Below are 25,507 nucleotides of genomic sequence, written 5' to 3'. Positions count from 1 at the left end.
AACTGCTTTAATGAGCTTTACCAAGCACATCTATTCCAAAAGGCCGAGCAGAAACAAGTACAGGGAGAGTCTAGAAGTTCTGCTCTGGAGTGAATGGATCACATGGTTTGGCCTTTAGGAAAAAATGTTGGAGGTTTCTGAGTGCAGGAAGCTCACAACTGCCAGTTGATCCAAACCCTGTGGAAGTACTACAACACAACGCTCTGAGGATGTTCCTGTCCTCTGCTGCCCTGAGCGTCTGATCCTGCAGAAGTCCCCGCAGTTTGAATTAAACCAGTTTTGTCAGAAATAGAAAATCCCCAGCCCACAAAATATTGTATGAACCACGCATCAAACGGAGGAACTTGAACTGCAAAATGTGTTCAGCTTTTTCCAGGGAAAGCGCTGCAGCCTGGGCATGCGCGTGATATCGCATGCCTCCGCAGCACAGATTCTTCTTGCCCAGCTGCAGGCAGCTCCCCCAGAGAGCACACGCCTGTATCTGTGTTTCTAACTCTGCCTGCCCCAGCCCGTGACACCTCGACTCGCCTTCAGCACGTGCCGAGCCACCCTGCCTCCACTGGTGCAGGAGGACACCAGCCCTGCCACCAGTGCTTCCCCAAGCTGTGGCACCAAGCATCTCTTGGTGCTCCGAAATCGCCCCGAGCCAGGGGTCTGCCGGCGCAGAACTTAACACAAGCTGGGGCTATTTTCCGTACTAATTTCTGTCATAATGTTAAAACAAACTATTTCCGGACTGCAATTATTGCACCTCATAGAGAAACGGTAAGATGCTGAAATTAAGAAAATGCTCAAGTGCGTTTAATTGCTAGCAGATACCTTTAAACTTGCGGTTAGGAAACTGCCAGCCGTTCCTGAAGCGTGTGCCCCACCATTCAGTTCCACTCCGAAGCATTTGCAGAATCCGCTGATCCATAAAATGTACCATTGGAGAAGGTTTGTTTTGGCAGAGGTCTCAGTTTTGTCCAGCAAACTAATGGTGTCCGTTAACACACCATTACATACATCGTTAACATACTTGGCAACTGGGATTTCCCCTCAAGAATAAAGAAATCGTGTGTAAATCATAATTATTGTCCGCCTGGCAGTATCAATCATCACATACAAGGCACTTGTTCTCATTCTCCACCCCCAAAACGTTCTCTGCTCTGTCTTTGCACATGGCGTTTATTAGGAAATCACCAGCCAAGCCCCATGCCCCGTTAGTTTACAGGGTCCCCACCAGGAATGCAGAGCCACTGAGAAACAGTTTCCATCAGGCTAATAACAATCTACAGCATGATGAATAACAGGCAGGGATTATCTAGGGAGCGGTCCTTGCCCTTAACATGCAATTCTTCCAAACAGCCACTAAAACCTATTTCTTTCGCCCTGTAGAAGTCTTGGGAAAACAAACAAATGCAAATTAAGTAACGACTAAAAAGCCTCCTCTGTAACCTAGGGGAACAGCGGTGATGGGCATGCACTCCCCTTCCTAGTTTTTGAACACTCTTCCCTGTATTATTCCAGGTCCTGTTCGGCTGTGCAGGTATAGACCCGGCTTTGTTTTCTTTATTTAGACTGCAGGCTCTTTTGGGGTACATTTGGGGCAACCTTGCAAAGCTGGCTCTTTTTACAGCAGGGCTCAGCACCAGATTTTCAAAGGAGTTCAGCTCCCCACCGTGGCACCCAAGTTGCTAGCTGGGCTTTCAGCAGAGCTCAGGGCTGGTGCCCTAAAGCTTTACTGAGAACCCGGCCCCACGAAAGGCATCCGAGAGGTGACAGCAAAAACCGGTCCCTCTTTGGGTGTGTACGCGGGAGGTTTTGGTCCCTGCTCTCAGAACGGAGAGCTGGGACTGGTGGGTGAGATTTCATTCCTGGAGCTGACACATCTAATCACGTAACGAAGATTTTCTCGCACCCAAAATCACTCTCAAACCTGCAGTTTGAACGGTTAAAAAGCACAGTGATGATAAAATAATAATACCAACAATACCATCAGCAGATGTGACTGCGAAGCCAGATTACCTACCTCACGCTTTATGACAGACATTTGATAGAAAACACTCGCAGCAAGAGAGATTGGCACTACAGACAAGGAAAAAAATTGAACTGTGCAGCCCGTGCAAACCGGGGCCGGGAATCCCAATCGCTGCAGTTTTTCAGGAACAGGACAGAGAAGCAACGTCAGACACCTCCTAGAGCTGACACGGCGGTGGGGCTGCGATGGTCTGGCTAACCTCAAGTTCCTGTTTTCTAGGATTTGATCATTTCCACTCTCTCATAGGAAACAGCATTATTTTCAAATGGGCGAGTCACTGCCTTGCTCCTCCTTTACTCGCCAGGAGGGGACAGATCAGCATTCACAGTGTGCGATGAAACAGCGTTCACAGCATGTGCCTGCCAGTCCCTGGCCTTCGCGGAGGAAGGTGAAGGAACCTGAACTCACCATCTCTGCTGCCTGCACGTTTGCTAAAGAGAGAAGCTCCCACCCAAATTCATGCTCCCCCCCTACACCTCACCTCGCAGCGCAATGGTAGGAAGTTGGATGCAGTACCTAGTTAGGAAAACAAAACAAGGAACAGGGAATTTACACTAGAAAGATAAAATCTCTTTCACAATTGCAGCTTGAGAGTCTCATGACAGTAAAGAATATATTTTTTTCTGCGTTTGCATTTACACTTCATCTCTGATTCCTTCCCAATACTTCCACCCTGTAGTGCTTATGCAAAAAGAGACTCCAACTATATAGTCTGTAGTATTTTCAGGCCTTGCTGGAAGTCTGCAGTCTATTTTCCAAGCTCATAAATCTCAGGAGAAGTGTTTCATTATTCTGTCCAGGCAGTGTGGAATATCTGAGCCATAGATCCTCACGGATGTTTCATTTCTGGGCCATTCCATAGACAGGCAACATTTTGCATTTCAGAAGTGCCCTTAAATTCTTTCACCAGCCCATTCCTCTTCAAACAAGTTGGAACTGAAAATTACTCTTTCAAGTCCAGAACGATAAATTGCAACCTCCACATTCCTGCCTGAAAGGAGCATTTTTCGTCTTCTCTTCAAGCATTTTGACTTGTAGGTAGAGGAGGACAAAAGCCATGCCCTCCTCCAGCAAATTCAGGACACCAGAAGCTGAAGTAAACAGCTTTTACAGAGTTCTGTAGTGCTTAGGAGTACAGTGCATGGTCTTCTTCAACAAAAAGCAGCATTGCTCCTGGAACCTTCATCCATTTGTGTACAGATCTAAATTAGCCTTGTGTTTGGTAGTTCAGGACTACCTCACCTAGGCACGTGAGTCGGTGAGATCCTTTAATACTTTTATGTATGTGCAAAGAATATTACATCAGCTTTGTTATTAAGCCATCTGGAAAATGTAAGCTGCATTTTAGGAGTGACTGTATGAATTCAAGTGTCTGTCCAAATGCACTACATTTCCAAACTATGTTCACTTAAGCAAACAAAGGAGACAAGCAAAATTATACCTCCAAGAAAAAAAGCTCTTGTTCCTGACCTAAAAATCATGAGGATTGTGGCTTTGGGCAAAGAAGTCCAACAAGTTGGTGCAGAAACCAGACTCCTCACTGCACTGCCTGAAGAAAGTAGACATGCAGCAATTTACACAGTGGTCCAACACACTTTTGGATCTGCAAAGGTCTAGGCTGCCTATGTCCCTAGGCAGCTTGCAGGCTCACCAGGAAGTGCTTAGCAGTGCCATTTCGCTCAAAGAGGAAGGCAGGGAGACAAGCATCCTCTTTTATGTCCTTGCTGCAGAGCTTCTGTCAGAGGAAGCAAAGTAGGGGCAAGCCGGGTTACTCCATTAGGACAAATAATCAAGAAATAGATGAAGATGTGCCTTACCTTCTCCATGTGTCTTTGAAGAGAAAGGTAGGTCTATACTGGAAGATGAAGTCTTTGGCCTTAAGTAATGAATGAAAACATAACTGATAATTCAAACCTGCCATGAGGCAAGTTTGAAGGATGGCTGTCCCAAATGGTTTCATCATGTTCAAAAGCTACTGCCAGGAACTTGGATATTTTTTTCCTATGCTTGTTGGTTGCTCTGCATTTAAAACATCTCTGTATGTTTGTTTTTCTTCCTGTCTCTTGTGGTTGCTTTGTAAACATCTGGGCCGGTTTTTTAGTCCTTTGTACAAGAAGTGTGTGTGTGTGTTAGTTTTGCCAGCAGCTCTTATGTAATGTTTGTGGGGACGAAGGAATTGGTTAAACCAGCTCCTTAAAAAGGCCACCCCAACCCAAACCAATTATGGGAATATCTCATGAAATGTCCTCTTCCACCTTCCATAACACATCATCAGTTTTCCCAATTAGCTCAAAAACAGAGCCCTCCCTTTTGGCAGCAATTACTCATTATGACATCTATTTCTTGCAATCCCAGCTTTTTGCTGAGTTTCGTGGCAGTTTTGTGTCACCAAAGGACACCTATGCAGTTCCATTCTAAGTGAATTGATTCATTTGTAGTGCACAGAGGAGTACATTTCCCAAGAATGAGGTCCATATATATCTTCCTCTCTAGTAGGCAACACCCTAACTCAGCATAAAAATGTTAACTCCTCCTAGTAGCATAAGAGCGAAACTTTAAACAGCCAGAAAATAAATTGTTCAACCATTTTTTCCTGCAACAGCTATGAAGGGTTATTTGACAGCCAAGATCCTAATTCTTTTAAACTCCTTTGACAGTCCCTGCAGCTAGCATTTTTACATATGACTGGAAGTTGCCTCTCCCCAGTAAGTGAAGAGCTTCAGAGTTTTAAGACCAAATGAAACACTTTGTCTGTCAAAATCTACTTTCCTGTACAATTCAGACCATAGGTTTTCATCCAACAATTCCCGCTGCAAACTGAAGGATTTTGGTTGATCTGTTGCAAGTTTTCAACCAAAATCTGGTTTGACTGGGACCTCCCGTGTTGGTGCAGAGGTCCAGCCCATCGTGCCCTGCACCCCTCTGCTGATCCCTGTCCCCTGCTTGAGATGACAGCTGCATCGTTTCCTACCGAAGCTGAGAGCCAACTCTGTTGGGAGGTTAAAGTGAGCTGGAATGTTAAGCAAGACCCCTCACCTCCTTCCCCTCGTACCCCAAATGGAGCAAAAGAGGAAGAGAAGATAGGGAGGAGAAAGCCGGAGGAGACATTGGGATGCTGGGGCAGAAAACTCTGCAGGAGAAGGTAAGCTGAACACGCCAAGAGCAGAGGTGTTATGGTACTACACGGCTTATACGCTAAAATTCCTTAATGGGCTCTTCTCTTTAGGAAAAAAGAAATCTTATTTCATAGGCTTTCATGATTACAGGCAGCCCTCCCACCCCTGCACTGCCACATTTAAAAATACCCCCACAAAACTCAATCTTCTTAATTTGCTTGGTCACAAATTGGAACAAGCTGCACTTTCTAAACAAATATTGTCTGTTTTTCCCTTCCCAACAACTGAGTTCGTGTAACATATTATCTGAACCAAATGGGTTTACAGTTCCCCACTCTCATTCCCTCACCAGTAAGACTACCACAGCAGAGAGAGACCACATTCAACACCAGAAAAATACCTACAGAAAAATGTGAGTAAATGGGGTTTACTCCACTTGAAGTAAAGATCTTGGGTTACTCTACCGACATTTAATTTACAAATAGACCATTTATCAGTACCTGATATAGCCCTGCTTCTCAGGAGTTTTACATACTTCCATTTTGCACCTACGTCCTAAGCATTAGCCAGACAAGTGCACTTTTAGGGAAAGGACAGGATTTTTACATGGCCTGATCTCAGAGGACAGGTGTGGACACACAGGGCTCTGAGACAAATCAATGGTTATCCAAGCACAGCCACCATTCAGACAGCGTAGTATTTTACATCTTTGCTCTCTCCCTATGTCTGTGGTTGCAAATTTGTCTAGATACATGAAGAAGAAAGCAAAACAAGGAGAAAAAATGCTTCACCAAGAAAATGTTATATCAGGAAGGAGAATGATAGAGCATGTCGGTCCTGACCTGATCTTTCTTGAGGTCACACAACATCTTGAGCTTTGTTCTAGGTCATCATGCGATGCAAGAGATCAGTTCTGGTGCTGGCTCTCTCCGATTATGTCCATTTCTAAACCCAAAAAAACAGAGAAACAAAAGTAGGGTTATAGTTTGGACTTTGTATTCATAATACAGACATTTTAATAAAAGAAAGATGCTATTTCCACTTGAAACGTGATTACCTATCCCTTAAAAACTCCAAAAGAAGCACCCCACGGTCTTGCATAGGCTGCATCAGAAGATCCCAGAGGCTTGATTATCTCCTCTGACACTGCGTTCACAGCATACACATCTAGTATAAACTGGATCAACCCTTCATCTCAATCTCTCTCTGCACAGGGTAGTGCCTTGTGTTTCCTCCCATAACACACACAAAAGCCTGTGAGCAAAAGAATCTGTAGGAAAATAAGTCCGCTACCAATATCCTAGCCAACAAACAGGGGATGTCAATAAAAGACTACATGACTTAACTACCCGTGCTTGTCTGTGTGTGCATGAATTAAGCCTCATGTCTTCTGTCTCACTGTGTTGCAAAAGTTCAATAATGAATTTCAGGATCACCGAAAGAAAGCAAAGGTAGTGGAGTAAAAAACTTTGGTCCTATCTCACCTTAACTTTCTCTCTGTTCTTCTCTCTGACTTACAAAAGGTGAAAAGAGAACCCTTTTCAACAGCCAGCCATTTTCCCAAATTGAGAATAAAAACACATCATCTACCAAAAGGGATCTAAATGCATACTGGCAAAGACCACACAAGACTAAGACAGCAAATATTGCAAGAGAACAACCCCACCCACAATGCCCTGTCTTGTTCATACCATAGGCGTCAGCAGGTGAGAGTGACAAACATACTATTGTAACTCCGATGATGGAGATTCTCACCCTGTTTTGTAAAACCTTGGATGATAAACATAAAGGCTGGCAAACATCCCATCAGTGACCCCTGTAGAACTCCAACCCCAGGTAGCAGAAGGTTAGAAAAACATCCCTTTACAATCACTGGCTAAGGCTGATCTGATAAACAACCATTTATCCGTTCAGCAGCTTGCTCCGCAGCTCATTACTTTCCATAGTGAAGGTACATGACAAATCCAGAACCACAGACTGGTTTGATGATGACTTGATCTGGTCACAAACTGTTACATCACTTGGGAGAAAAAGAAAAAGAGAGAAAGAGAGAAAGAAAGAGAGAAAGAGAGAAAGAGAGAAAGAGAGAAAGAGAGAGAGAAAGAGAGAGAGAAAGAGAAGAAAGAGAAAAAAGAAAGAAAGAAAGAAAAAGAAAGAAAGAAAGAAAGAAAGAAAGAAAGAAAGAAAGAAAGAAAGAAAGAAAAAGAAGAAAGAAAGAAAGAAAGAAAGAAAGAAAGAAAGAAAGAAAGAAAGAAAGAAAGAAAGAAAGAAAGAAAAAGAAAGAAAGAAAGAAAGAAAGAAAGAAAGAAAGAAAGAAAGAAAGAAAGAAAGAAAGAAAGAAAGAAAAAGAAACCATCAAAAGGATTAAACAAAGCAAACAAGAAAAATGTTAAAATAATCTACAGGAGATTAAAGAGCTGCTGAAACCAAAGAATTGAGGGTTGGAGAGTGGTGGTCAAAAATGCAAAGCAATGGTCTTGCATATTGGCCACAGGGGGTCACAGCTCAGCAGTATGATGCATAAGAATCATGAGGAGGTATACAGACCAGTGCCCAGTTGCAACAGTAAAATGCCAGCTCTTCTGTTTGTGTTTCCAGATTTGACAAAATCTGGAGGAACTGTAGATTCCATTTTTGTCCACATCTGAAGCTTTCCAGAACAGAACAAACATTGCATGTTCAGAGTCTGGAGTATGTCCACAGCTCCAGAAATGAAAAGAAATCGTGTCTGGGTCCAGAGCTAAGGGAATGAGATTTCCAAGTTTGCTAGTGGGAGAAGAATTATGAAATTCCAAAATGTAATGCTTCTAAGCTTACTTTTAGGCTGAAACGTGAATTTCAATAGTTTCCCGTAACAACCAATTACAGGTTATTTTAGAAAAAAAATCTTTAATTGGATCTTTTGTACAAAAAGTCTGTTCCCACAGTAGAGCCTAGTTTGAGAGCCAAGTGACTGCTGAACTAAACACGTGGACTACGACGAGAGGTCTGACTCAATAACCTGCCAAAGCTGATCGTATTAGCACTGTTCTTTCACACGGCGCGGACCCCAGGCACGGCCTCCAATGTTCGCAAAGAGACCCAGCACCTGGGGACAGCTAACACGGAGCCATTCATACGGACACAACTTCTTTTCTCGTGATGGAGACACCAGGCCTCTGCTAATCCTCCACTATCCACCGTGGCTCTCTGAGTCACTCCTGATTTACACGGGCGCATCTTTGGCCAGCAAACATCATGACCGTGCAGTGTAATGGAATGAATCTGGCCAGAGGTAACTGAGTAAAACATGACTTCAGACAGGGTCCCTCTTGGTTTTGCACTGTCACGCAGCCAAGGCTACAGCCTGTAGCTGCATGAGGTGCATAGCTGAGACAAACAACCACTGGTGACACTTCAGGCCAGCTGAGGTAATAAATGAACATTGACCTCCATCACTATCTCAGATGAGTGGAAAATATTGGCTCAGTTGGCAACAAGTTTCCACGAGCTGACTTAGGATAACAACCCATGCCCTGCCTTTTCTGTGTTTTCCATCAGATTTTTGAATAGCTTTTTGTTCCAGAAAACCTTTAAGCCACGTAACACACACAGAGCTCCAAGCTGCCCGAACCAGAGCTTGGGTCAGGAATGCTCTGACCTTGATACAGGACAGATAAGGTGGCTGTAGATTACTATTATTTGTTCCATGCCAAAACTAATTCTTCATGCTGTGCTTGCAAGACAGGAACTCAGTGATAAGCAATGTTTACATGAAGTGCAAAACGCTTTAATGTGAGGGCACAGCCGGCGATTGGCACCTCTGCCTGATCCAGCACAGACAAGCTCCAGAGAGCTGGGAGGGACCACTGCAAGACAGCTTGCCAGGAGGGCACAATGTGCCCTCTGACTGCTGTGGAAAGCTCAGCGCGTGGATTTCCTGTTGATACCTGCTCTGGCACTCGGCAGCTGCAAAGCGATCAGTCACAGGCAAACCGCCCTCAGCCTGCAAAACAGGGGGTTAAACAGGTGGAGAGCTCAGCGAGGAGACAGGTGCACATGCACAAAAAGGGAAAAAAAACACGCTGGAGGGCAAGGAGGGGAGCTCTGTTTGCCTCCCGTCAGGAGCCTGCGTGTCTCTGGAAACCAAACCAAGCCAGGAATTACTTTTCCACGCTGCAGTCTGATCTGCCTCTTTTCCTTTTTAGCCTCTCTTCCTCAAACCAGGTACCAACTGATGAAACACCAGCTTAGCCTAGACAAGCCTCCTGAGAAGTCACGTTGTCCCCCTGCCCTAAACGCCAAGCAGGACTGTCCAGAAGGGACACGCATGCTCTGCTGACGTTCACCTGCTGCATGTATTGAGGTCTGCAAGCCAGGCCTGGCAGTGGAAGAGTAAGGCCATTCAGAAGCAGCCAGACCCAAGCTGGAGGGATAAAAAGGCAGCCCATACCAAGAGAGCTGCGAAATGGTATACCAGACACTGGAATATCAGTGGGAGTAGTCCCGTACAAAGAAGCCTTTGAGATGAAAGAACCAGGGTAGAGAATTACTCAAACCTGGACCAAAGTGTCTTTCCAATCCCCAGGCAGCCCTTCAGATATTAAAAAGGGATGGGGTTTGCCTACAGGCTTATGGATTAGATGAGAGTATCGCTACATGGATATGCTCAAGGACTACCTGGCCATAAGCTCATACCTGGTCTGTGTAAAGCATTTATGCTACAGTGGTTGCCTAAACTGGATTCTGTGCCTGCTTTTTCTAAAATCTGTCAAGGATGGGAACATATCCTGCAGATCGAGGCTTTCTTCTTGTTCTGAAACCACAGAAACACAAATGTGAGTTTTCTTGGCACAGTTCCTTGGTTTGCCTTGCAGGAGATGGAGTAACCAAAGCAAATGAATCAGGAGCAAGATGAGTAAGTACATATCTATCCAGTTGAAAGCCATCTTAGAAAGCTGTTGGAGGGCAAAAAAGTACATTCTCCTGTATTGAATCAGGACATTACAACTACAAAGTGTTCCAAGCTAAACACATCCAAAAACTGTTTGACTCATGTTTCACATTTAATTCTATATCTCCAAAAAAGTTTACAAAAGCAAAGCTTGTCTGGACTAAACAACTGAACTGAATGAGGCACGTGACATTAGCTCAGGCTTTTCTGGCCAGCTTTCTAAATGAAGTGTTTGGAAATAAGAGAAACACACAGATTTGGGAGTGGGATGGATAAGAGATTTAGTTTCGCCTTTTATAACAGAGTCCTGTGTAAATCCAAAGGAGCCTGCAAAGTTTCAACAAGACATGCATTAAAAGCAGCAGCAGCTCTGTCCACATATAATAGAATTATTAAAAGCAAGGCAAAAGAGAAAGATTCAGCTCATTGCTGGAGGGCTGCCCAAAAGCCCACAGCTGTGATGTAGTGTTTGGACTTGAATCGTGTTAACAGGGCAATATAAATCTGCAGAGAGTAAGACAAAGTCTAAAGAGAGTAGACCTAGCCAAGAAGCCCCAAAACCTGGTCAGATTCAAGTGGTAGGTAGTTCAAAAGGGAAGTACTCAAAAACCTACTTCTATATAGTATAACACTGGCTGTGCTCATAGTTTATTCCGAAGGTCACACACACTTCGTGGTACCAGGGGAGAAAAATCTGAGTGATCCAGAGAATGGCATAGCAAAGTGCACTATAAAGACTTCATTTCCCTCACAGGTTCTACAACGGGCAGTTCAGTTATTGGCAGTGATGATGTTATTTCTAATGTAAATATTTCACTTTCAGCACAGCTGAACTGGGAGGGATTATAGCAAGTAATGAATGAACCTCCAAATACCTCTCCAAGCCAAAAAAACAAGTGATGGCATGCAGAACTGAATCCTTCCAATCATGCAGACAGAGATGGAGAGGATTTTGCATGACTTTTAGTAATTGCTACTTCCAAAACTGCCAGTGATGCCTTTTCCCACCCCTCTGTGGTCAAGGCAATTATTCTTCCAGGTTCTCACTCTTGGCCTGCACCTTCATTGTCAAGTCAATGGAAGAATAACAACATCCACCAGCTGCCTGGACAATATCCAGCCTGGATTATTACAATGAGCTTGCATGAGAAACAGGATTAGAAAAGCAGTGAAGGTCTACTGATAAAGCTGCCCCATTTGTTTCGATTCAAGATATTAAGGTTGTTCAGTAAATATCTTGATACATGGGAGACTTCCCTGCACCCTGAGCAGCTCCGTGGCATTTGATCAGCTTCTGCTTTATTGCAAAATCTGATGGCTGAGGGGTGATAGCTAGGTCAGATTCAGTGAAGGTTTTCTAGGTTTAGTATTATTTGTATTATTTTCTCCTTGGTGTACAGAATATTCCTAGACATGATGGGGAAGGAAAGTTCTTTGTGTGGGATCTCACTGTTTAATTTGTGGCATATCATAATGTTCCTATTCCTTGTAACAACATAAGCTCGTATTTATACTCTCTTAAATAAGGTTGAACCAGATGGGTTTGCATATTCACAAGTCTAGCAATGAAATATTCATTGTAGTAATTGCTTATATCACATCCATTTTGGTAAAAAGCTCTCCGGAGTATTCTTACAAAAACTAAAAAGACCGCCCTGCACTGAAAATGCAGGGTATCGTTTGACTGCGCACATTAATTTCAGCTTGATGAATTTATGAATGAAATTGCGGAGTGCGACTGTTTATCCTCGAGTATGCAGAGAACAGCAGAGAACATCCCCAGTGAGCAAGGAGGTCCCTTTAGAGCCGCAGGTCTTCCCGTCCACTGAGTTCATAAAGGATCCATCCAAAAGAATAACCAATACTGACGTGCCTGCTCACTTCGGTGGAGAAGGGCACGCTAAAAGCTTTGAGACGGAAGGGCCACTTGAGGTCTCTCGGGAAGGTGACAAATGGCAGAGTAGCAGGCAATGCAGCCTTACTTGCTATCATTATCATAATATGCCTGCCTCCCTGGCCTGCTTTGATAACTTCTGTGGTTTCGCTGATATCACGCACAGGCAGACCCTCAACTTGGGAACTACTCTTGTCTGCTCTGTTCTTATGCCTTTTTCTTATTCGTTTGCATGCCCTTAGGAAAACAAATTCTGGGGAGCAAAATCTGGACAGTCGGACGTGAAGAAAAGAAGACAGGCAGGAGAAGCCAGTTTTGAAGAAAACCAAAGACGGAGCTTGGCTGACCCAAAACCCTGGGGTAGGAATCTGCCAGGGCTCACAGTTACAGGCCATTTTTGTGAGAGAGCAGGGAGATTTTCTACTGTCTTCTGAAGCAAGGAGTTTTATGATCTGGAGGATCCCGTGATTGATGTGGGCTTTGTTCCGATGGAAAAAAAAAAAGAAAAAAGAAAAAATAATCTTCGGCTTCAGCCTTGTTTTTGGACATGAGGCTGGTGAAAAACTGAAGCAGTGATCACAAACTGTTCCCTGTTCTGAGAGGAATAATGAGTGTAAAAAACACAATCCCAAGTGCCAAGCAAAATGGCTAAGGTTAACATTATTTGTCATTACAAATGCAGAAAGAATACCAGCTGCCAGAAGCTCTGTGCAAGGATGTGAAATCCATATTTCTTGTACCTTTTTCTGTTTTGACAACTAGAAATAATATTTTTTAATTGCTAGATCAACCTAAAAAGTTAAGGCAATGAAACCTTAAAGGGATCCGCAGTCAGAATGACCAGCTTAGAGGCAGGGATTTGTGTGCAGCTCCACACACCAACTTTGACCATCCCTGCAGATCCTGGGCCAGGTCCTGACCTCATTCAGATCCCTGTAAATCCAAGCCATTTCAGTGGGGCTGTGGGGACGTGAGATCAGGATTTGGCTGGTTACGCTGGCTGAGCTGTGGCAGGTGGGCACTTGCCAAAGAACTTTGTAATGGGTCGTGTAAACACCAGGACTGCTCACAACAATTATGTAACCTGCAGTAACACAGCTTTATAGAAGGATTTACAAAAGGCAATGGTCTCCATGGTTCTCCGGCTCCACCCTTGTGCCATCACACAGATCCTGTGCTAGGTCCACCCCTTCTGAACACAGGGGGTGCTGCTTTGGAAATTACAAATGAAAACTCCGTCTCCTTGCCCAAAGAGCAGTGCGACAGTAATTAGTATTATTAGTGCAATAATGAGGAGCAAGGCCGGAGTGAAGCAGCTCTCCTGATGACACACTCACTTCTCACCCTTTCCAACTCCTCACCTCACCTCTACTTCTCCCTCCTGGCCAGCAAGGAGTTGCCTGGTTTGGGAAGAGTGCTCAGCTCTGGGCTGGCTACAGTCAGCTCAGCACAGCCCAAGACAGCAACTTTCTTCTTAGGTTTATGACCCATTAAGTCATGGTGATAACCAACCCTAAGAAAGGCCAGAATTCAGACAAACAGTACTTTACTCTGAGAGAAAACTGACCACAATGCTTAAAGTTTTGTCTTGCTCCTCACCATTTGGCATACTTCAAGGAACATGACCGTCTTGTAATATACTAAAAGATTTATTTCTAATATGAAACCCATATTTAGTATTGGTTTGGCAGTGGTAGGAAGGAAACCACAGACAGCTGGCAAAGATTAAGTGTTAGTTGCTTGATAAACCTGGAGTTGCCAAGACTTCCAACTTTCCTACTGAATCTGCTGCCATCCAGAGCCAAGTGTTTGAGAAGGGTGCCTTTGGATGGGCAGCGTTTTGTTCTTCACATCTGAGCTGCATGGATACTAACAAGAGATGTATGTCTCTCTGAAAAAGATGTATTTCTATTTAAAGTAAAGAAAAAACAACCTGCCTGTAGCTTCTCAAACATTCTCATTGTCAGGCTCTTGGTAACAGATTCAGATGCATCAGACATACACTTCTTAATCCATTTAAACATAAATATTGCAAACACGGTAGCTCACTGTTTCCTGGAATGGTTTCCCTATCTTAAACTTCCACTATTTGAAAACAGAAAATTCTGACTCTTTTTTCCTTTGAATGTCAAAAGCTGTTTACTGACTAACATTCTACTACACTCTCAGGGAAGTGCAAAGAATTCAGGTTCATGATGCTGGCACCTGAATGTTTGTGGTGCAAAATTTGAATTAGATAGTCCAAATTACCAAATTCACTTCCAATGACTCACCAAAGTATTTCAGCTTTAAAATCCTATTTTCCTAATAGTTGTGCTAGTAAAATGCTGGCACCCAAATCTTTCCACAAAGCTAACATGAGAGGCTTTTGAACACAGGCCAACCCAAATTCATTGTGGAATTTGAAATAATATCCATAAGGATTTTTTCCAATTTACTCAGTTCTAGTCACCATTTCTTACTGACACATCATCTGACTTGAAGCAGAAATGAAGACTCTTTAAAATGTCTTGCAATTATTCATTTATGAAGTGTGGGACAGAACAGTGAAAATTGAGATTGCCTTAAAAATGTCACTGCAGGTGTCTTGACAATCTTCATTCTCTGCCGTGCATCCCAGGCACAGGCTTGTGCTGTCACCCCGGCTCCATGAAGAATCTCCTTCTCAGCCTTGGGAGCTCCAAGCATCCAAGCTTCAGGACACTTTCTCCTTCTACAACTCCCCAGAAAATCATTTGGTTTAAAGAATACCAAAAAAAAACAATAACAACCACATTCTTAAGTCTGGTCTTTTGTTTTATATAGCTCACAGGGCTTGTAGTTTAAGCTGTAATTTAAAAATCCCTGTAACTCTGAGAACAACAAACTTTTAATTCCAAAAGCCAAAAATGCCACGGAATCACTTGATCCCAGGAGAGGGTGCTTTAAGGAAAACAACTCCCTAAGTGGAAAAGGAGACCCAGAGCCCCAGCAATAGCACTGAAGTGTGTCCATGACATTTCATAATAGGGACTTTATGGTGCCTTTCTCCATTTAAGTGACAAAGCAGATTTACTGCATCCGAAGTCACTTTAGTAGCCGATTGCCACCAAGCAAACATGACTGAACAAAATCCATCTTAAGAGACGTGGGAGGTTCCTAACAGAGCATATTGTTTGCTTGTCATGGGAGAAACACTTCAGAAAATAGGCTTATATTTAGCAAGTAATCTTGGATTTCACAGCTCTAAATGCAATTATATGCCAGATTTTTGACATCTAACCTTCCATTAAACCTCAGACACTAATAGCATCATATGCCAAACTGCCTTTCAAACTAACCCTTGAAAAAATGACTGCCACTAAACAAACAGTTTGCTTTTCCTGGCCACGTTTCAAGTGATTCCCATGAGAATGGAGATGCTTTGGGTTCATCCACAACAGCTCATCTTCTCTGAAGGCCAGCGAGGAATTCTCCACACAGCACCAGTTTTGCACAGGAATCTGTAGAAGGAAAATGAACTGAACGTACTGCGAGTTGTAAAGCTTTCAGACCAGCTCCGGGTAGGCTCAGGAGGAAAGCAGATGTGACCAAACCCCACGGCTTAGGGATCTGGTGCCTCCGACAGTGCTAGGCACATTAGGTCCCTGCATGTTCAGCGTGCCTGATTTCAGTGAGCAGAGAAGACTTCACCACCAGCGGCTGCCAAGGCAGATGCAGCCAAATGAGGTTGGTCTGTGGGCATCCGTCGTTCAGGTGCTTTTCCAACAAAAAAAATGTTCCTGTATTCTCTTGCAAACACTTCAGCCTTTGGCTCACTTCCCCACACACACTGCTCAGATGCCACTAAATTAGAAGTGAAAAATATAACTTGGAGAGCACATATAACAGAGGTAAAGAGATTAAGGACTTTATCTGTCAACACGGGAGCCCAGATGCTTTAAAGTAGGACAAAAACCAGGAGATTGAGAGAGATGTTAATTATAAGCTCTTTTCTTCCCTTTAAAATATTTAATAATATTTGTTAAAATACCTAACTTTTCCTGTAGGTTTTGGAGAAGGTTTAAAAAAAAATACCAGCATAGATTTCAGACTAAACCTCAGTGCCTGCAGAGGCCCGAGGAGGCTGGAGGCTGCTTCTCATGGTACTCACTTTCAGAGTTTCTTTGCACACCCAGTGCTCAGAGAGCAGAATTTTACAGAAATTTCTGTGTATGACTTCACTAGTACCAAAGCTCAGTCTCAGAAATTGAATTCCACTACTTTTCATCCTTGACTCTCAATATCCATCCCTCACCCAGTTCTAGGAGAACTGAAATGATACAGACAAGTTCCCCTCTTTTCTAGCTCTAGCACTGCCTTTTACTTTACCCGTGTGCTCTACAGTTTAACAGATCTAAATAGATTTAGGCAGCCGGACCTACATCAGGTTCCCAAGACACCCATCTAGCTTCCACGGGGATGAAAATATAACTTAATCAACAAGTTAAAATGTATATATATATTTCAAAAGAGGACAAAATTCTTTCCAAAACAGGCATACCCCAATAGAGTTTAATTCAAAGAGAGACTCAATTCAGAATTACGCACATTGTAAAAAAGGGAACCAGCCCTTTCTGTTTTACCCATCTTTCATGTGGAGGATGTCTACTTTAATGTTCCTAGGGGCTGCACCGGTGTTTAATCAGTTTGTTCCGAGTTCTTATTGCCAATTTCTCCAAGAGAAAATTGTGATTAATGTCCTACATCTAATAAAGACTGTGCTCTTGTAGACCTCATATGCCCTTAAAGGGAAAATGGAAGAGAAGCACAGGACAGAACACCCTATTTTCTGGGATTTCCTTTTGGAGGTCCCTATGTCAGATGTATCATACGGCAGCTACTACCTCGCCCTTGGATATAACCCGTCCCTGCTGGACAGAAGCCACACTTCTCTCCTCTTTCCACAGTTCCTAGGAGGTAAGCTCCTTGTGCCCATCAGCATCCCTAAGCCTCAATGAAGACCAGCCACTGACATATAAACACATCACAGTTTTCACTTACAGCTCAAGTCATGAATCAACCTGATAAAAATGATGTGAAAAATTGCGCTCAACTGAGCATTTGACCATTCAGAGGAACTCATGCAGCCAGGCTGGGAGAGATCACCCTGAATAATAATAAAAGAACTCAAAACCAAGGGATCCAGCACAATAATTCAACTGAGACTAGATATTTTGATAGAGCAGTCATTAATGCTGTAACAATACGATGCTACCTTGATCATTTAATGACCAGGTACAAAACAGTTGAGATGTTAATGATTTTTTTCATTGCAATGATTTATTTTTTTTTTTAAATGAGCCCATTTTATTTCCTAACTCTAGATCTGGGTGTTAGTCTTCAAATGTGGGATGTGTAAAGAGAGATAAAAGCTGTCTTGCAGTACCACTCTGTAGAGATGGACTATGTGGAAGACAACATAAACCCCTGGCCCGCCTTCCCTATGGACCCAGGTCTAGAAAAACATTTTGTTTTTTTTTCCTACAGGATTTTCAAAAGTGTTTTGACTTGTCAAAAAGACAAGTCAAGACTGTCATCCAGTCAAGAACACTGAGATAGCTGAACATTGTCAATACAGGCTGTTGCTGATGGGATGGCCTAACACAGCACCTGTTGCACAGTTCATTGGGTCAATATTGTAACGAGGCTTCATAAACAGACTGGTTCCTGCTGCCTGTAGCCCCACTAATGGTTTATTTTATACAATTCAGCAATCATTATTAGGCAAGATCTCACCACATTCCTCCACTAAGGGATAAAAAACACTTACCTGAATTAGGGACATATTTCTTCACAAGTTTAATATAAATTCTGTTGGCTCTATTAGCTGTTACAGAAACACGTTTCATTTTAGTATGTTTTTTGGCTCAAATGACCCTTCCCTTTCCAACTTTAGTGCCTTCCTCTCCTCATTTTATCGAACTCCTAAAAATATTTCCTAAAAATATGCTATTATTGTATCTTAAAAAAATAATAAATTTTTAAAGCTATTAAAATTATTGGAAGACTTAACTGTATTCTCAGTCCTTTCCTCTTACTTTTCGATTTCCTTCCTGGTCCAATATTCTTTCCCATAATCCAGGCAACTTTACTCCTATTCTTGGGCATGGAAAGTTGCAAGATTCCGTATCATTGTCAGCACGGATCCATGCTTGATGTCCTCAGAAGCTAGTCAGCAGCAGTGATGAAAGATGTCTACAGAGACCCCCCAATGTAGAGCATCTACATTGGAAGAAGGGCCTATAAAAATGTACCTACAACTGAAGACGTCTGCAGAAAGATGTGCTCTGCAAGGATGCTCTGACAGTAAAAACACCTCTTGTTCTAGAGTATTTGTGAGTCAGCTCACATTTGGACCACACTGCTAACCTCTTACACAATGATTCCCATTAGCTGACGGTAACATTGAGACCAAAAGTACCTACCAACAAGTCATGAGTAGTTCATAGGTCTTTATGAATTCAAGATTCATCCTCCCATAGAAATGTCCCATTTATAGAAGACATCAGTTTCTCTTCTTAGTTTCAGTGGTAACCCAGAGTAACTCTGCAACATCCCTCACATGTCTCTTAATGGAGTACCTTTAACTGGGCCAAAATCCCTCTTCCTTTGCTGTAAAGACAGCTGACATCTTGAGTTCATATGAGACACACTGTGCTTTCCCTGGCATATTCCTAGGCTTTACTTCATTATTTTATATTTATGCAACAGAAAAAAAAAAAAAAAAAAAGCTTATACCATATGGACATGTTTGGTGTTGGGAAAAGCGACCAAGCTCTGTTGAAACCAACGGAGTCAAACTGGCATAAACTATTGTGTGCAAAGTTGCAGAGTAGTTATATGAACTCATAGTGAAGGCTCGGAGCTGAGCAACTAAACTGCTTTATGAGAAGTTTTGGATGGAGTACAAACACCCCTTTATGCGCTCTCATGCCTGATAAATCATTAGTTGGGGCAGCCTTTCACACGTGTACAACCGGAATAAAACTCAGTTTTTAAATCTGCTATTATTACAAAACACAACGATCCTTCTTGCCATCCCTAAACATGTCCATATGCTACAACGATTTCAAACTGAAGTGAAATAAGATCTTTGTAAAACTACCACATCTCAGCCTTGCTCACTCTGTAAACTGTGACAAGTTAAAGCCATCTCAACACGGGAAATTGCTGTGATATTGTCAGAGCAGGGGTCAAATTTACCTTTTACGTATTTGGTCTGCTGTAACTCGTTTGTTGTTTAAGGATCAGCTGTAGCCTGAGAAGATGCCAACGACCACTTAGGACATGGAATACATCCAAGCTTCTATGCACACTCCAGGCATGAAGGACAGCAGTGCAGGACCATGTCTCTAATGCCCACATGAAGGGAAAAAAGAGCCATTCTTCTCAAGAGCTGACGACAGAATGGGAAATAGGAGGATCTTTGTCTTTGAAAATGATGCCCCAAGTTCAAGTCAAATCAGTACACTGGCTCCAGCCTTTTCTACCAGATGCATTAAAACAAACAAACAACAAAAAAACCTGGAACATTGTCCCCCGGACAAAGAACATCCTGTGAGTTGGAGCCACAGCACATCTGGGGGCCTCATGTTGCTGCTGAGTAATGCATGACCTGGGGACACAGTCATTTTGTGCTTAACAAGTCTCCAGAGGGAAAGCTGACATTTGAAAGAGACAAAAAAGCTTCTTCATGTGATGCCAGTGCATCCTCTCCCATTTCACTGGAAAGTGTGGGAGCATGTGAACAACACAGACATGAGCTCATGTAGCTACAGTGATGTGAGCCACAGCCTCCCAGTCTCAATGCCACTATTGAAAACCATGTGCCAGGGCATGCAGCATCCCACAGCACCTTTTATTTTCTATTTCTGTTCTGCCCAGTTTTCCATCAAGATTTTGGGTTGAAAAATCAGTCAGGGTCAAGGGACAATCAGAGAAGGTTCACAATCACTGCTTGGGAAGGTGCCTGATTTGCTCACTGCTTAAGCAATAATTTCCCTATAAGCTAGTCTTTATAATCCATTCCCCAAATGGCCTACCATGCATGTAGGTCTGGAATTGAAAAGACATAAAGTCAGTAAGATTTGCTTGAAATTTCAAAGGCCAGCTACTTGCAGTTGTGTTACCCAGTGATCTAGATTTATAAGTAAGGTGTGGAGATTCCCCAACTCAGAAGCAGTTCATGTCCCTTGAAGTTGGACATGGAAAAAGAGCATGAAAAAGTACGGTGGGCAAGGTAACTACCTTCTTGATGGGAGCATAGCATGTGTGGTGAGATGAGGGCGACAGGTCTGATTGAGAAGTTTTTTGAACTCTCGATGCTGCAAGGTAACAGACAAGAATAAGCTGTCTGAGGCTCAGAACAGAACAGGACTGCCCACATGATGTGTAGGGGCAGGCACACGAATACTGTGTGGCGATGACACATTAACACTGTAATTCCCTCACATCTTTTCCTTACAATCATCTTCAGTATCTTCGGGCACATTCTAGATCACTGAAATGATTCCTTTCATCTCTGGATGGTGGAAAATTCCCAACCAATATTTTGGATCTAGACTTTGGCAGAGCCTCTTATAGTTTGTGACATCCACGTACAGTGACCTAACTTTTATACTGACCTCTTCATGAAGGCTGCCTTGGTTGGCTACTTGAGGAAGTGATAAACTTTCTGGAGGAGAAAACAGTCCTTAAACCCAGCTAAAGTTGTTTACTGTTCAGTTGTTATAGCTCCAGACAAAGTACTGGTAAGAAGAGCTTTCACTTTTTAACAGGAAACATCTTCTCAACATGGCTCTTATAAATTAAACCACACCACTCTTTCAAAAGACAACAAAGGAACTGCATGCATGATTGATGAAATATCCTAAACAGAGAGGAAAACGTAACAAACGCATGGGCAGATCATATGCAACGTGCACCAGCACAAGGCCTGACAAGTAGTACAGACATTTAGAACTCAACAGTGAATATCTGCTTACTCCTTCTATTTATTTTAATTGAAAATAAAGAAACCCGGTGATGAGTCTTAAGGTACTGATGCAGACATTTTCAAGTGTCGCACGGTCCACGACAGGCTAGTTATTACTTGGTGTAAAGCAATAGAGCTCTCCAGATCTGACTGCACACACCAGCCGAGGAAGTGAGCCATTGCTTTGGTTACAAACCTCGTTTTGAGGAGCTGATCGGGTTTCAGCAGTGCTATGCAGACTCCCTCTGGCTCACTGGGAAGCCAGCCGCCAGCCCGTGTGTCACAGTAAAAGCTGTGAGTTTGTTTTTTTCTGTGTGAGGGTGGGAGTCTGCCAATCTTAAAAAGATCGTTCTTGTTATTTGCAAACACAAAAAAATTGCTCTAGGCTCGCTGGACATGCCAAAGCCTTGATCAAAATCACGTCCCTTTCATGGGGACAAAACATGTGTTCGCATTATTGCAAAAAGAAACAAGGGGGCATGGCGGGGAAAGGGGAGGGAATCTTTTTATGTTGGTTTAGCATGAAAATGCCATGCATGGCTGCCAGTTGTTTATCAGCTTTTCCAGATCAACAATATGTTCTTTCTTAAGGTCTTTCATTAAAGAGCTTTCTGTCAATCTAACTTGTATTAAATAACGAAAACCAAATGGGAATCAGTCTCAGGCTCTGGGCCTTCACATGACTCTGCTGTTTAAAGAGGTTTTTTTTGGTCACCACCTCACAGCGAGAGTATTCTGGAGAATCCAATTCATAAATACTCTCTGCCGATGCTTTGGGACACTTCCCCCATGATGCCTTTTGGTTTTTTTGGACTGTGACAGAGGAAGGAGTGTGCTTGCTCCTGAGTCAGCCATCCCCACTTCTCCTCCGGGTGCTCCTCCTGTTGGTCCCCTCTTTGCACTGCGTGCCCATAAGAGAACAAAAACTCGAAGCAGCATAGCAGGAGGGAACTTCCAGTCATGCACAGAAAATCTGATACTGGCAGAACAGGGAGCAGGGGTCAGAGAGAGGGATCAGGGATCCTCCACTGGGACTGGGGGGGATCAGCTAAGCAAAAAACAACAAGGTGGCCTTATCTGCCAAAGAGTCTCTCTTCCTTCAGTTTTAAAAGATCTCCTGTGAACAAATGCCACAAAGGACATAGTGGTTTGCACAGGAAGAAGAGTGAATCAAAACACCTTTTCAATAACCCTCTCTCTGCTCCAGTGAGAGGGAAAAAATGCAAATACAAACACACAGGATGTATCCAAATTGGCGGCAGGGAGGAGAAAGCACACAGGGTATCAGCTGGTGTAGCTATAATTACAGGGACTCTGTCAATCATTAAGGCGAAGTAACTGGTATTCCTTCCTGCCGAGACGAATTCTCACACACATTGTGGCACGTCTTTCCAGATGGATGAGCCCTGAATTGCCACAGGCAAAGGAAATCATCCACTCTGTTAAACTAACGCTGAGATGGAGCAGGATAAGGCTGTGAGGGTTGGCATTTGGAGTGACAACAACAATCAGGAGAACAAAAAAAAAGAAAAAAAACAACAGGGAAAGTCATCAGTCATCTCTATTTCTCCCTAACATCCTCTTGAAGGTGGTCCCAAGCCTTAGGCATTTTTATAATTTACAGGTCACTAGTATGCATTCAATCCCACTAGCCAGCATTCCAGCAGGGGCTTCACCTGATAACAGCCACAGATAAGCAAGGGAAAGAACCTTTATGTCCTGACAACACCTGCTTTGCACAGGGTGATGTTAGAGATCCAGGTGGGGCTGGTGCACCAGATGCATCTCTCCACCAAACCTGCCCCAGTGTGTTCTGACTGGTCAGCCTTCCAGGAGAGCAACTACCTTTCTCATTCTTAAAGCATTTTTTGTTTATATATATAAATAATCAAAGAATCAGAGAATGGTTTGGGTTGGAAGGACCTCAAAGCCCACCTGGTTGCACCACCTGCCATGGGCAGGGACCCTTCTCAGCAGCCCAGGCTGCCCAAATCCCACCCAGCCTGGCCTTGGGCACCACCAGGGTTGGGGCACCCACAGCTCCTCTGGGCTGCCTGCTCCAGTGCCCCACTGCCCTCATAGTAAAGAATTTCTTCCAAATATCTAATCTAAATCTACCCTTTTAGTTTTTAAAGCCTGGGATATATTGCATCCCAGGACCTCAACATACTTTTATATGAGATTGGCTATGTTCACAGTCCCTTCAGGCCCATGCACTTTACCAAAATGGGTAACTAAGTCAAAGTTTCCCAGGACAAAACATCTGCAATACCTCCAAACTGAAAATGCTGGGAGTTGCCAGTGCTCAGCTAACCTGAAAGAAGCAAACGACACCGAATTTATAGTAAGTCAGGGGCTTAGTTCATGCTTTGAGTTCCTTTTATCCTTATTACCAAAGCTATAGCATTTTTGTCCTGGCAGCCATCCGACAGCAGGACCTCAACAAAGAGCATGGCCCTGAGGGCCATCCCTTGAACTTTTATTCTATAGTCTGGTTTTTGAGAGAACTTTAAACACATTATTTAAAAATAAAAACATACCCAAAGAAATATTTAGAGTGAGTGCAATCTAAATGAACTCACATATAGCAGGATGATGGAGATGCTCAATTTAGGGGCGCAGATTACTCAGGCTCAGGTTTTAGAAAGGAAGATTTACCATAGGCCTTATAAGAGTAGATGGAAGACAGAAGACCTGCAGTTCTTACTGTGTGTTATTCACAATTTTTCCTATGTGTCCATGCCCAAAGATTTGCTAGCATAAAGAACGGTTTTCTTTTGGCCATCTTCAACTCTGCACTTGGTTCTCAGTCTGCTGATGAACACGTGAGCATCATAACTTCTGCTTAGGACAGAGGCTGTAAGAACCAAAACTACAGGGAATTAGCAGAGCATATATTTCAAGCCTGTAATGCCAAACACATCTTGCACATGAGCAACATCTTCCTATGAGCTGTCAGCTTTCCAACTCTCTTCCTTCCTGTACTCTTTAAGCTGCTTCCAAGCATCCGTCTAACTGGCCAACAGCTACCAGAGAGACGAGGGCTTCTGGAGCACTGAAGCTCAATTTTTTCTCGTACTGTTTCATTGAAGTGTTTGCGTTTTAGGAGTTCCAGCTAACTTTGAACCTTTCTCCCCCAGGGAATCCCAGCAGGACAACTCGGTGCACTTCAAGCTGTTCAGCATTCAACTGCTACTCTATCAAGCTCTCGGACACAAATTAGCAAACACCCACATGGAGGGGGAGTATGAAAAATCTCCATAAGATTCAGGATGAATGGTCACTTAATAACTGTAATTTATAATCTGAAGGAATCTACAATAGATGTACTCAAGTTACTAAACTGAGGTTTTCAACCACGACAATAATCCAGCTCCTTTAAGAGCAAGTACAGATACAATTTTTATTTTTCATGGAAATCATGGAAAGAAAGGGAAGGATAAACTAATGCTTTCACTCTGTCTCTGTACAAGGCTACAAAAGCAACTATCTGAAAAGGATTAGCAATCAAGTTGTTGAGCAAAGTCAACAAAAGGTGCCCAGTTTAGCAATGTTTCTTGCCTTAGAAGTAACCTGAAATGTCAAACAGACATTATCTCATCAATTCATGAATGAGCAACACTGTGAGGATAATCATTCATAGGTCCTTTTAAATCTTTGTGGCTGTATTTCCTGCATCTTTGACCACAGCGCACATGCTATATCCGCTGCATTAAGGTATTCAGATCTCAGCCTGCAGAGAATGACAGTGCTAAGTGCAATGGAAGATTACACGTCCCCTTCCTCCCAGACCAGTCAATAGATGCTATTTTCTTACTTACTTCAGACAATCGCTGCTCCGATAGACAACTGATTAAACCCCACAAAAATGCTATATGATGGCTGACATTCTGCCCTTCGTTCCTGCAACAGTGCCTCTCCACTCCGAAGTTCTGGGCAGATCATCAGCCTTATCTTTGAGCTTCCTGCCTCATGTCACAACCCTACTGTTATTTAAACATACTTTTGTATTTAATTTAATTTCCTTGTTTTTGTTTAGCTTTGATAAAGAAAAGGAAATCTTTGCTAATCGGCTCAAAACAAGACCATTGACTCAAGACCAAGTTCAGTGAGCTATCAGGGGCAACAGGATACTAATGGCTAATGCAAAAGTCTGAGAAAGAGTCATGGGAACAAAAGTCACTGGAGGAAGAACAACTTGTTTTTTAAAACTGTAAGGAGGAAGTAGGATGCAGAGAAACCTTCTGACTTGGAAAACCTTTGCAAGAGGGACTGTGACAGAACAAGCAAAGAGACAGCATGACAAGCTGAGAGGGAGATCACAAAGGAATGAATTGAGACTTTATATGCGTGTATGCATATATACACATATATATGACAATGTTTTTATATGTACCTATAAACATATATACAGGTATCTACATATGTATGTATATGTATATGTAATAACTGCATGTACCTATATATGTAGCTATAAACAGTTTGTGGGGTTTTTTTTGCCAAGCAAGGATACTGGGAAAGAAGACTGACATACAATCACAGAACATTA

The 25,507-nt window shown here is 42.9% G+C and overlaps 1 long non-coding RNA gene across 5 annotated transcripts in view; it reads right to left on the bottom strand.

Annotated features, from left to right (window-relative positions):
• The window catches only part of LOC106032991 (uncharacterized), a 340,509-nt gene that overhangs the window by 264,890 nt on the left and 50,112 nt on the right, over positions 1–25,507 (bottom strand). For all 5 annotated transcript variants that reach the window (XR_010833413.1, XR_010833414.1, XR_010833416.1 and 2 more), the window contains one exon: positions 5,979–6,081. This is a non-coding gene — a long non-coding RNA (uncharacterized lncRNA). The remainder of the gene's footprint in view (positions 1–5,978; positions 6,082–25,507) is intronic.

This window comes from Anser cygnoides, chromosome 8, assembly GCF_040182565.1.
Source record: "Anser cygnoides isolate HZ-2024a breed goose chromosome 8, Taihu_goose_T2T_genome, whole genome shotgun sequence".
Lineage (NCBI taxonomy): Eukaryota > Metazoa > Chordata > Aves > Anseriformes > Anatidae > Anser > Anser cygnoides.
Note: the sequence above shows the minus strand (reverse complement) of the source record. Positions and strands in the feature narration are given on the sequence as shown.